The sequence below is a fragment of the Macrobrachium nipponense genome, chromosome 11 (genome assembly GCF_015104395.2).
Source record: "Macrobrachium nipponense isolate FS-2020 chromosome 11, ASM1510439v2, whole genome shotgun sequence".
Lineage (NCBI taxonomy): Eukaryota > Metazoa > Arthropoda > Malacostraca > Decapoda > Palaemonidae > Macrobrachium > Macrobrachium nipponense.
This window is the reverse complement of record NC_061087.1, coordinates 27,703,592-27,716,801: the sequence shown is the minus strand read 5'-3', so window position 1 is coordinate 27,716,801 and position 13,210 is coordinate 27,703,592. Positions and strand designations below refer to the sequence as shown.

The 13,210-nt window shown below is 37.5% G+C and overlaps 1 protein-coding gene across 3 annotated transcripts in view; it reads left to right on the top strand.

Moving 5' to 3' along the window:
• Window positions 1-10,588: 10,588 nt before the first annotated feature.
• LOC135199877 (leucine-rich repeat-containing G-protein coupled receptor 5-like) overlaps window positions 10,589-13,210 on the top strand; it is a 664,061-nt gene continuing 661,439 nt past the window's right edge. For 2 of the 3 annotated variants that reach the window (XM_064228278.1, XM_064228035.1), the window contains exon 1: window positions 10,589-10,778. The gene's annotated coding sequence lies outside the window, so the exon portion shown is untranslated. Of the gene's footprint in view, window positions 10,779-11,381; window positions 11,523-13,210 lie in introns of those variants that run through there. The other variant, XM_064228110.1, reaches the window with a different exon arrangement.

The following is a 13,210-nucleotide window of genomic DNA, read 5'->3' as shown; positions in this document are numbered from 1 at the left end:
AGTCTGTCTCCTGTATTGTCCGTGCATTGGTTTGTTGTGCCAGTTCCTCTGTTTCTTTCGTCTTTCTCCTGTCTCTGTATATTTCTGGTCTTCGTCTACTTTTATTAGTTCCTTCCTATGCACTCTTAGCCACTCGTCTTCACTGGTTTTCAGATATTGCCCCAGTTGCTCTGTTTTCGATGTTTGAGCAGTCCTCTATACTTAGTAGTCCTCTCCATCCTTCTTTCGTGTTATGTATAGTCTGACCGTATTTGCTCTTGGGTTGTAGTGCTTTGTGTATTGTCATTTGTTTCCTGTTTTCTGATCTATGTGGGCTGCGGAGTTCTGCTTCGTCCATTCCACTATTCCTGCGCTGTATCTGATTACTGCACTGCCCATGTGTTTATGGCTTTTATCATATTTCCGGCGTTGAGTTTTTTGACTTGAGTATCGCCTTGAGTCCTCTGCATATATTCTTTCCTGATCGTGTCCTTCATCTCTTGGTGTTTTATATCCTCCTCCTTCATTATTTCCCAGGTATTTGTATCCGTGTCTCATCTATGTGTTTGATGTTGCTCCCATCTGGTAGCTTTATCCCTTCAGTTTCTCGTTACTTTGCCTTTTGTATGTTGACTAAGGCGCATTTTTTCTATTCCAAACTCCATCCTGATGTCCCAAGATACAATTTCTTACAGTCTGGATTAGGGTATCTATTTCCTTGATGCTCTTACCATACAGCTTGATGTCGTCCATAACATCAGATGGTTGATTTTGTTGCCTCTTTTCTTGAGTGGTACCCGGCATCCATCTTCTGTAGTACTTTTGTCATGGAATCATGGCTACTACGAAGAGTAGTGGGGACAGTGAGTCGCCCTGGAAGATCCCTCTCTGATATTAACCTCTGCTAGTCTTATTCCAGAGCTTGTAAGTATTGTATTCCAGTTGCGCATTGTATTTTTGAGGAAGCTGATGGTATTTGTCCTCTGCCCCATATATTTTCAGGCATTCTATTAGCCATGTGTGGTGGTATTCATGTCGAAGCTTTCTTATAGTCTATCCATGCCATGCTTAGGTTGGTTTTCCTTCTCCTACTGTTCTTCATTACCATTTTGTCTATCAGGAGCTGGTCTTTTGTGCCCCTACACTTCCTTCTGCAGCCTTTCTGTTGGTGGGGGATGGTGTTTGTCTCCTCTAGGTAGTTGTATAGCCTTTCACTGATGATACCTGTTAGTAACTTCCACATTATTTGGTAGGCAGGTGTAGCCTGTAGTTACTGGCTATATTTCCCTTACTCTTGTCTTTTTGTACTAGGATGTTCTTCCTGTGGTCATCCATTTGGGTTGCTTGGTGATTTGAGATACAATGCTGGAGTTGTTCTGTCTATTCGTGGGTGTAGGGCCTTGAAGTTGAGCCAGTATCCATGGACTTCATCGGGACCTGGGCTTTCCAGTTTGGGCATTTTCTTTAGTTGGTGTCTGACTGTGTCTGTCGTGATCCCTGGGAATCTTTTGTTTTATTCTCCCTGTTTCTTCTTCCTTGACTTCCTGGAGCCATGTTGCATGTTTGTTGTGTGATACCGGGATTGCTCCATATGTTTTCCCAGAGTCTCTTACTTGATTCGGCTTCAGGAATTTCTTGGTGGTTGTCTTCCCCTCTTAGTTGGCTGTATAGTCTTTTCTGGTTGGTTCCGAATAGTTTGTTCTGTTGGATCCCTTATTCCTGTTATCATGTACCGTTGGATCTTGTGTGCTTTGGCCTTAAGCCTCTGTTTACATCTTCTATTGTGTTGTTTAGCCCCCTCTCTTGTACTTTGTATTTCTCGTTGAGTTCCTCCCTTGTTTTCTTGCTTCTTAGCCTTTTTTCTGCCATCTCTTTCAGTTTACTCAAGTCAGATCTCATCACCATTGATTTGCTTTTCCAGGCGCCTTTTCCAAGGAGGTTGCTGTTTTGGTTTCTGTTGGGTTGGTTGTGACGGTGGTGTTGGTGTTATTATTATTATTATTATTATTATTATTATTATTATTTATTATTTCAGTAAGCTCACAGTGATACAGAAGTCTGGGTTGCAGTAGGTAGGCATCCATATTCACTAAACCCTAAACCTTCACTAAGCATTCGTTGAACACACATACACACACACTAAACAGTCACTAAACCCTAAAGACTCACTGAACATTCACTAAACCCTAAACACACACTAAACCTTCACTAAGCCCTACTCACTAAACATTCACTAAACCCTAAATACTCACTAAACATTCACTGAACACTTAACATACTAAATATTCACTAAACCCTAAACACTCACTAAACGTTCCCTGAATACTCATACATCCACTAAACATTCACTAAACCCTAAACACCCACCAAACATTCCTTGAATACTCATAGACTCACTACTAAACAATCCCTAAACCCTAAACACTCACTAAACAATCCCTAAACATTAACCACTCACTAGACATTCACTGAACACATACACTAAACATTCACTAAACCCTAAACACTCACCAAACACTCCTTGAATACTCATACACTAAACATTCACTAAACACTAAACACTCACTAAACATTCACTTAATCCTTACAAACTAAATATTCGCTAAACATTTATCATTCACTAACACTAAAAATTCCCTGAACACTCATACACTAAACATTCACTAATTACTAAACACTCACTAAACATTCACTAAACCCTTACACACTAAACATTCGCTAAACATTTAACATTCATTAAACCCTAAACACTTACTATAGGGAGTAGTGGTATAGAGATAGCATCTCCACAAATTATTTACCATCTGTGGTCAGGGATTTATGCGAGAGAAATTTGTAATTCTCTCTCTCTCTCTCTCTCTCTCTCTCTCTCTCTCTCTCTCCTCTCTCTTTTTCTCTCTCTCTCTCTCTCTCTCTCTCTCTCTGTTTTGTCAAGCTCCTTTTTCATTTTGTAATTGTTAATTTTTTTTTACAGTTACTGTAAAATGGGAGTCATGGCAAGCAATTTAAATCAAGAGCAAAGTAATAGATTAATTGAATAATTGTAAGACTACTTTTGGGCCACCCTGTATGTGTGTGTGTCCATCTCCATCACGCAGACGAACTTCCACAGATTTTACGTCCTTCTCTGGTACAGCTTTCGAGTGATTTCAGAATCTCCTTCAATGCTCGTTGACTAAACCGCAATCCATTCCAGTTCTCGTGATGTCCTGCAAGTTTCTAGGCTCTTTCTTTGGCGACTCTTGTATATTTCTCGGCTTTCCCACCAATATGAGCTTGTTGATGGGTTTCCTTTTAGTCAATGCTCTTGTGATCCTTTTGGTGGAAGCTTCAGACATCTCTTGTGCCCTGATTTGATCTATTTTGACCTCCATTTCGTCCATTTTCTGGTAGAGGTCTTGGCAATCAATCTGCGGACCCTTGAAAAGTCGAGGTTTATTCACAGGCTTCCTTCTTTCAGCTTTCTGTCTCAGGGTCATTTTCTTCATCGTTCCTTCTCTGGAAAGCGTTTGTATGTCACCTTCCGTTCAAATAATCTTCCAGTCCTTCTGTTCTTTCCCCTTTGCCAGGCTTTCAGTTTCCTTGCCTTTCATCTTGTTCTCCTTTCGAAGTCTCCTCATTTCCTCATTTGCCTTCTTTATTTCGTTTTCCATTTCTCTTCTGTCGTTTTCGTGTGTCTGGAGATGTTCTCGGAGGTCTTTCCGGAGACATTTGAGGTCCTAGCGGCGTCTTCAGTCGCTCCTCGGTCTTCAGGGATGCTGAGAACGGAGACACGTTCCTGAACGCTCCAAATGGCTTCGTTCGTTAAGCAGAAGACTTGTGACTGATAAAATCCATAATTTTTCGACTATATTCAGATGAGAAGCTAACCTTCACATAGTCTTTTTCTCCCTTGTTTTGTCTCTACACATTTGCATTAGTTCGCTCCTGTTGCTGTTTCTCTCTCTCTCTCTCTCCTCTCTCTCTCTGTATTGACCCAAAGTTAAGTGATAGTGAAAACAATAGCCCTAATTATTCATCTGTCTCAACATATCAACATATATAGTAATATATATAATATATATATATCTATTATATATATTATATATATATATATATATATATATATATATATATATATATAGTGCGCATACACACAGTAATACGTTGATATTTGTCCTTGAATACCACACCATATACGAACATACACTGTATATGTTGAACGTTTCGTACATGCAAAAGAAGTTATATAATATATATATATATATATATATATATATATATAATATATATATAATATCTATATATATATATATATATATATATATACATATATCTATATACATATATATATGTATATGTATATATAATATATACACACATGACTCCCACCTGTCCCTTAGTATTCAATACAAACCGGTATTCGTCTTGCCCCCCCCCCCCTCCACCCCCCCCCCCCCACCCACCACCCCACCCCCACCCCACCCCCGCGATTATAGACCTTACCGTGGCACGGTCCCAAAAAACTGAAGATAATTACGCATGAGAGGGGAATAATCTCTATTTCGAAGTTCGTGCAGGTTTTTGTTCCCTTAATTACAGCGAGGAATTACAAGCGAGTGTAATGAGGGTTGGTAAGGAATTTTGAATACTGCATGAGGTGAATTTATTTTGATCGCTTGTCTTGTCAAAGGTGATTGGTTAAAATAATGATAATAATAAACACAATAATAATAATTTTTCATATTTTCATATGAAAAACGGGCACCAACTCGTGGGAGTTTTAGAAAACGATCAGGGCAAAAATTCTCTTGGACTATGTAGTAATAATAATAATAATAATAATAATAATAATAATAATAATAATAATAATAATGGTTTACTGCCCCATTTCACTTTTATCATCATTAATACTGATGATATGTGAGTGATCAATTATTCGTGAGTTATATCGAAATTATTATTATTACTATTATATTATTATTTTCCCTGAACTAGTATGTGCTCTAATGAACAGCCGTTTCGCATTTGCACGAAAGTATTGTTCTCTCTCTCTCTCTCCTCTCTCTCTCTCTCTCTTTGAGTACTATACAGTCTGAAACGAATTTACATTGCCCCTCTCTCTCTCTCTCGCTCCTCTCTCTCTCTCTATCTCCCCACCTCCCACTCTCTCCCCCTCTCTCTCTCTCTCTCGTTTCTCTCTCTCTCTCTCTCTCTTCTCTCCGAATATCATACAGTCTGGAACAAGTTTTTTAAATTATGTAATTACTCATGACCTATGCTCTCTCTCTCTCTCTCTCTCTCTCTCTTCTCTCTCTCTCTCTCTCTCTCTCTCTCTCCGAATATTATACAGTCTGGACAAATTTGGTCCCATTATATTACAATATATTTTTTTAATGAATCTGATTACTCATGGCCTATGACCTATTTCTCTCTCCCCTCTCTCTCTCTCTCTCTCTCTCTCCAATCAAGAGCCTTTTGTTCCTCAGGTACTGCTCACCATATATGCTTTCCACTTTGAGGACAGGGTTCAATGAGAATAATTGTTCGTATTATTTTTCAAGGAGGTAGCTGGCTTTTATTTCTTACAGTTCAATTTGTTCCGTCACTTTTCACTATGCAAAGTATTTTCCAAATGAGCTGGAATAGGATGTTACGTTCCGTCTCGTTCCATAATGTTCTGTGATGGTACTGAAAGAGTTGATTTTCAGCTTCTGTTAAAACTATCTTAAATATATAAGCATTTGTTTCCACCATAGTACGACGTTGGATTTTTTAAATAAGTTGGAGTGATTCTCGGTCTGATATGATTTCTTTTTATTCTTCTGCTTCTCTGGAATAATAGTGTTTTAATGTTTTTTTTTAACTATATTATTATCACTTCGTTTCCACAGGTATTTTTAGTTTTGTATCAAAGAAAACTATTGCGCCCGGCTTTGCCTGTCCGTCCGTAATTTTGTCTGTCCGCACTTTTTCTGTCCGCCCTCAGATCTTAAAAACTGCTGAGGCTAGAGGGCTGCAAATTGGTATGTTGGTCATCCACCTTCCAATCATCAAATGTACCAGATTGCAGCCCTCTAGCCTCGGTTGTTTTTATTTTATTCAAGTAACCATAATCGTGCGTCTGGCAACGATATAGGATAGGCCACCACCGGGCAGTAGTTAAAGTTATACCGAGACCACCGAAAGATAGATCTATTTTCGGTAGCCTTGGTTATCCGCTATTGAGGCAGTCTAGAAAACTCGCTTGCGCCGAAGAAACTTCGACGCATTTTATACTTGTTTACTGATAAAACTATTCGACGGGCTTACGAAATAGTTTGTTATATACCTGATTTCGCAATAAGTAATTCGTTACAGACCTACAATTTTCATTCATTTATTTGTCAAAAGCCTCAATTCGTGACAAGCCAGTACGTTACCATCGAACTTTACTGTGTTTTTATTATATTAATTGTTATATTAATATCTTTAAAGCTCTGAAAATTTTCTGAAACATCCAAACTAGGACTGTGATGTAAGTGATGCTCCAACTTATTCGGTAGCCGTAATAAACGTCATTAAAAATGGTACCTCCTGTTATAAACTCGTCATGCACCAATTAAAGAATGAGGACTTGATCTGATTTACAAGTTGTTGAACCCACATGACTTACAAGCAGTCAATCATCATTTAGAATTTTTTTAATTACGTCAGGTGTTACCGGGGAAGAGTAGAGAGATTAGGGCAAATTTTTTTTATATCGAAGCTATTATTATTATTTGGGGGTTCGGCTGGGGGGACTGAAGACGAACCCAGGGAAGGGTTCGAAAGCTTTTATAAAGAATTTTTAAATCATACACGAACTTTTTAACATTTTTATAATTGTGGGCCGCTTAGAAGATTATTATTATTTATTTTTGACATCAAATAACTTGCATTCAATTTTTCACCACTTACAAATTTTTTTTTATTTAGGTCTGGTGTTACATAGAAAGTTTACAGGGCCACTGGTAATATACTTAATCCTTAAGCTGTTACTCAAACTTAGAAATATCCTAAACTGTTCTTTTATTTTATGTAATATTCTCAGTAAACTGAATTCTCAGTAACCTGAATACTCAGTAACCTAAATTGCCGTCTCACGTTCATCAAAATAAATGTTTCACCGATGACTCAGTTAAAATACAGTTAGTTCATATTTATAGGTGGAGCACACATCCTGCCCATGTGAACTCTCGAGAGAGACTGAGAGTTTCCAGCCCTGTCATTGGCTTATCAACAGCCAATCAGGAGCGTCGTAAGGGGCTGGCCTAGACACCAAATGCACGGTTGATGTGAATCTACTATAGTCAGCGTTCACTCAGTGAGGCTTATAACCTATTAGACCTAAAAATGGCTCAAATTTTTTTTTATGAGTTAATATGCAATGAAATAAATCTGTTGAAATGTAATTTGAAGCTCTTTTAGATCTATGAGGCATAGATTGCCTAGTCACGACATACACACAGGTACACGCACGTAATATGTCATTTCTGTTTATTCATCTGCCTATCTGTCTGTTTATATATATATATATATATATATATATATATATATATATATATATATATATGTGTGTGTGTGTGTCTGTGTGTCTGTGTATGTGTATGTATAGTATATGATATATATATATATATATATATATATAGTATATATATATATATATATGCATATATATATATATATATATATATATATATATGATATATATTTGCGTATATGTACTTATATATATATATATGTATATATACACATTCATATTTAGTGTGTTTCAGAAAACTCCATTTCTTCGACGCATTCTTTACTTGTTACCATTGAAATCAGTTATTTGTAGTGACAAAAATTTTGGTCATACTTTCTAAGAGATGAAATTTGATTACAAAATAAATATTTGAGAAATATGTACCAACAAGAGACGTCTTCATTCAAAAAGCAAATATTTCTATTCTTTTTTCCCCAGCTTGTTAAAACTGTTTTGCAACTCGGGTACAGCTAACAGTGCTGAACCAGTTTTATTTATCATTTTGTTCTTTTTTCCAAAAAACAGCAGAAACAACAGCAAAAATTCTGACTTGGAAATATTTCACCCGCGTCAAAATTTGCCGACATTCTCTCTCGCTTTGTCCGCAAAGGTAAAAATATAATAAGTTTCCGCATTGCGTGCAGAACACAATGCAGTGTAATTACAAGGGTGCAGACTGCTTGAAGCTACTCACTCACTCGGCTACTGACATAACCAGCGTAATGTCTTGGTCACTGTTAGCCAGAAGTAATTTACCTAGGATACCATTAATCAGAAATAATTTCAGGAATTAATATTAATAAGATGTCATTGTCAGTCATTTTGTAAGAGTTACCTCTGCGGGTCTTGTCGTTACGATGTCATTATTATCGTCATTACAGAGCATTTCCAGCGTCGTTCTTAGAATCAAGGAAATGATTACGGAACGTTTTGGTTACTGGTGGGATGAATGAGTGTATAGCTATAAGTTGATTGACATCAAGCGCGCATCTGATGTCTAGGCCAGGGCCTTACGACGCTCTTGATTGGCTGTCGATGAGCCAGTCACAGGGCTGGAAACCCCTTAGTCTCTCGATAGAGTCCACATAGGCAGGATGCATGTTCCACGTATCCCGAGGGATACTTTTGAAAGACATATTCCTCAGGAGAGATGGGACATACATCCTGGCTATGTGAACTCTCTCGAGAGACGGAGGGTTTCCGGCCCTGTGATTGGCTTATCAACAGCCAATCAGGAGCGTCGTAAGGGACTGGCTTAGACATCAGATGCACGCTTGATGAAAATCTACTAGTGTGAAGTTAATCGTATTTATAATTAATCTTTGTACGAATTGATTTCTGCAACGAGGAAAAAGCTGGTCTTAAAAAAAAAAAACTGATAAGAACTGCATCAATAACGGAAGAGTAATACCAGAAATTAAAGCAGGAGTAATAATCCAACGTAAATAACGCAAGAGTATTACTTAGAAAATAATTAGATAACTGATGTTATCACTGGAAAATAACGAGGGATAATCCATATAAAATAACAAAGCAGTAAACCTTGAAAATAATGCAGGGGTACCCTTTGGAAAATGAAGAGGGATTAAATAACTCCGGAGTAATCCCTGGGAAAAATAATGCCACTGTATTTCCAGAAAAATAACGCGGAATAAATCTCAGAAAATAACTCAGGTGTAATCCTTGGAAAAAAACGCAGACGTAATCCCCAGAAATAAATCACGAGTGATCTCTAGTAAATAACACAGAAGTAATTCCCAGAAAATAATGCAGGAGTAATCCTTAGAAAATAATATAAGTAATCCCCAGAAAATAAAGCAGGAATAATCCCTATAAAATAACCCAGGAGTAATCCCTATAAAACAACGCAAATGTAATCCCATGAAAAATAACGCGGAAGTAATCCCAAATAATAACGCGGGGGAGTAATCCGTGCAAAATAAGGCGGAAGTAATCCCCGGACAATAATGCGGAAGTAATCCCTAGAAAATAGGGCAGGAGCAATCCCCCGCAGCGTCCCGTTCTGACCTGCTCTCGAGACTGCCCTTACTACCCCGACTTCGTAACGGGCACGTCGCTGTAATGGACACCCGGCCAACGATTATCCCCACTACTTATAGAGGCATCGTATTCACATCTCAACTATTCTCTGGTCTCTCGGCTAAATGAGTTCACGAGAGAGAGAGAGAGAGAGAGAGAGAGAGAGAGAGAGAGAGAGAGATTCAAGGAGAGAAAGAGAAAACCCAAGGGAGAAAGATTCAGGAAGAGAAAGAGAGTGACTGAGAGAGAGAGAGAGATTCAGGGAGAGAAAGAGAGAGACTGAGAGAGAGAGAGAGATTCAGGGAGAGAAAGAGATAGCCTGAGGGAGAGAGAAAAATTCAGTAGGAGAAAGATTCAAAGAGAGGATAGAGAGAAAGATTCAAGGGGAGAGAGAGGAGAAGAGAGAAAAGGAAAAAATAAAATCTAATTGTTGTCGAATAATCCCGATTTAAGTAGTGGGGGCCATCTACATGCCCTCACCCAATTGTCATTACTACTTATCGCCGCCACTAATTTATAAATATATATATATATATATATATATATATATATATATATATATATATATATATATATACACACACATTTAATAAGACTATCTAGATCACCATCCAGTTCATGCCATACCTGACTTACTGTTTGCAATTTCAGCATCTATCTGTTTACCTAAACTCCATATTATTGTTTGCTGTGGATAAAATTAAAAATAAAATAGACTAAATTAATTTCGTATGCAAACTCACAGCACGATAAGAAATGTCAGGTTTAGGGGAAATTGCTTATTCAGAGAGAGAGAGAGAGAGAGAGAGAGAGAGAGAGAGATAATGTGGGGCGCCTTTGCTGCTCTCTCGATGGTCGACGAACCTCAACACAGACGACGGGGAGGGGGGGATGGGGGGTTCTGGTGGGAAGGGGGTGATGATGGGGGAGGGAGGATGGATGCCACTCACACACACACACACTCTCTCTATACTCCTCTCTCTCACTCTCCGAGTCAGTGCCACAGTGACTGCGGAAGAGGGTGGACGTGCCCATCTCTGCCCTCGTCTTGATGCTGGCTCTGGTCTTCCCTCCCCCCCTACCACCACACCCGACCCCCGCCCCCTCAAGGGCCCGAGACCACCCCTTCTTCTTTCCCCCACCCACAACCCCCTCCCATCAGTCCTTTCCCACTACACGTTATAAGAAAGTTGTAGGATTGACCCGCCGTCTGCTTCCCTTTTGTCGCTCGTAAACGGTGGGTGATTTTCGAATCTTTTCGAGGGCGGCTTTTGGGCGGGTGTTCGGTCCTGGCCTGCCCCAGCAGGAGAGTCCTCGACCTCCTCTTTCTCTCGTCCTCTTTCTCTCCTCCTCCTCCTCCTCCTCCTCTTCCTACTGTATAGGAAGAGGAGACTTCAAAGGATTCTTCACCCGGAGGTGATCATCTGTCGATGATTTCACGCTTAGAATAAAAAAAAAAAAACAAGAAAAAAAAATCCGTTCGATTTTTGTGTGTGCATTTTTTTATATAAACGAGAAAACCTGTGCGTACTGTGTCCGTGAAGTGAAAAATTTATATACATATAAATAAAAAATCGTGAAGTGATCATACAGTGACATCAAATCTGAAAGCACTTTGTAAAATAATCTGTGATGTTTCCGTTACATTATATTTTATTCTATTTATTTAGTTTATTTATTTATTTTTGAGTGACGCCTCACGTTGTCTCGCGTGAAGAAACGTTTTTTTTGCCAAAACTGAAAAGGAAAATATCGAAAATATATATACCCAAAAAATATATCTTATAACATGTGATTAACTTGTGTCAAATATCTTCGTTAAAAGTTATGAATGAAAAGATCTGTTTTATCTACAGGTAAGGCAAAAAAAAAAGAGAGAGAGAAAAAAAACGTTTCTGGCGTGACTGAAAACGACGCACGTTTTTGTGGCACATTGTCCCCCACACCTGCGTCGCCGAGTGGGCAGTATTTCATTACTCAGGTGAGAACAGATGTATGCAAGTAACTGCTGTTGTTACCGGAGGTCATTTTTTAAAGTGATAATAGCCATTTTTTTAAATACTACCATATATAATTTATATTGGTAATTTTTTCTTTGTAACCGGAGGTAATTTTTTAAAGTGACATTAATCATGTTTTTTTTCAAAATACTACCATGTCAATTTACATTGGTAATTTTTTGTTTGTAACCGGAGGTAACTTTTTTTAGTGACAATAGCCATTTTTTTTTTTCAAAATACTACCATTTATATTTTATATCGGTAATTTGTTGTATATTCACTGTAAATGCAAACTTATTTTTTTTATAGGTAAAGGAATGTAAAAATACTGGGAAAGAAAATGTTTTAGTGCAAAAATTTTGTCAAAAAACAAATTTGTACTTGCAATATAGCTTTTTAAGAATATTCCCCAATAATAAGAAACTTAATTTCTATAGGTAATCATAAAAAATGATATGTTTAATAGTTTTTTTCTATAGGAAAACAGCAATAAAATGTGTTTTTAATAATTTGCTTAAATTACAACTTTCTATTTGCATTTAAATTTTTCGCATACGTACACTAAAACCACAAACTTAATATTTGTATATGTAATATGTGTATCTGAGAATATGCCACAATAATAAGAAACTTAATCTTTATAGGTAATCGTAAAATACATTATTTTGTTTAATATTTTTTTTTCTATAGGAAAACAACAATAAATTTATTTTTAATAATTTACTTAAATTACAAATTTATATCTGCATTTAAATGTTTCGCATACGTACACTGAAACCACAAACTTAATATATGTGTATGTAATGAAAAAATGAGAGTGGGGTAGACCAACTCGTTAAAATAACATTTAAAAATGATTTTCTTTTTATGAATTATAAAATTGACACGCGCGAAATTAACGACAGATATAGCACTGACACTGGCTTATCTGCAGTGCACTGGCAACTGCGTTGTGGGTTCATATTTGAAGTTCTTAAAATGTATATCCCATTTTAAAAGATCGATACTAATATGGAATTGACTGCGTGCTACGCAATACGCAATGCGAAACGCGGTTGGTATACGCAAGGAGTTTCACGTGTTTTGTTACACGAGAGAGAGAGAGAGAGAGAGAGAGAGAGAGAGAGATCCTGGAGGGGGTTGTATCTGATGAAGTGCCTGAAAAATGGTTCGAGATGGAAAAGGTGAGGACTGCGCCGGAGAGAGAGAGAGAGGACTTGAGAAACTCTTGGCATATAAAAGTGGCCACTATATATCATTGCAATTCATTTGGTTTATACTTTGTCCGCATATTTTGTAACGAGAGAGAGAGAGAGAGAGAGAGAGAGAGAGAGAGAGAGAGAGAGAGAGAATTTCAACACCTGACCCTGGTTTTTGGAGGTAATATACACCCATTTTTATAATAAAACAATGGGAAGGATGGGGGTGTTTTTATTTCATTATACGAAATTCATTTTATCAGGAGGAATAAAAATTTCCAATTTATTTCATAATTGATAAAAAGAAGATAATTTTGTGTTTTTAAACAGCGAGTGGGTCTACCCCACTCTCTCTTTTTGTCCACCTCACTTCGGTCTCATTTTCGCCAAACTTAATTGATTATTTGATTAACCATATTTTTTTTCGCTGAAAAGCAAGAATTAAATCTACACTATCCGAAATTTATTGA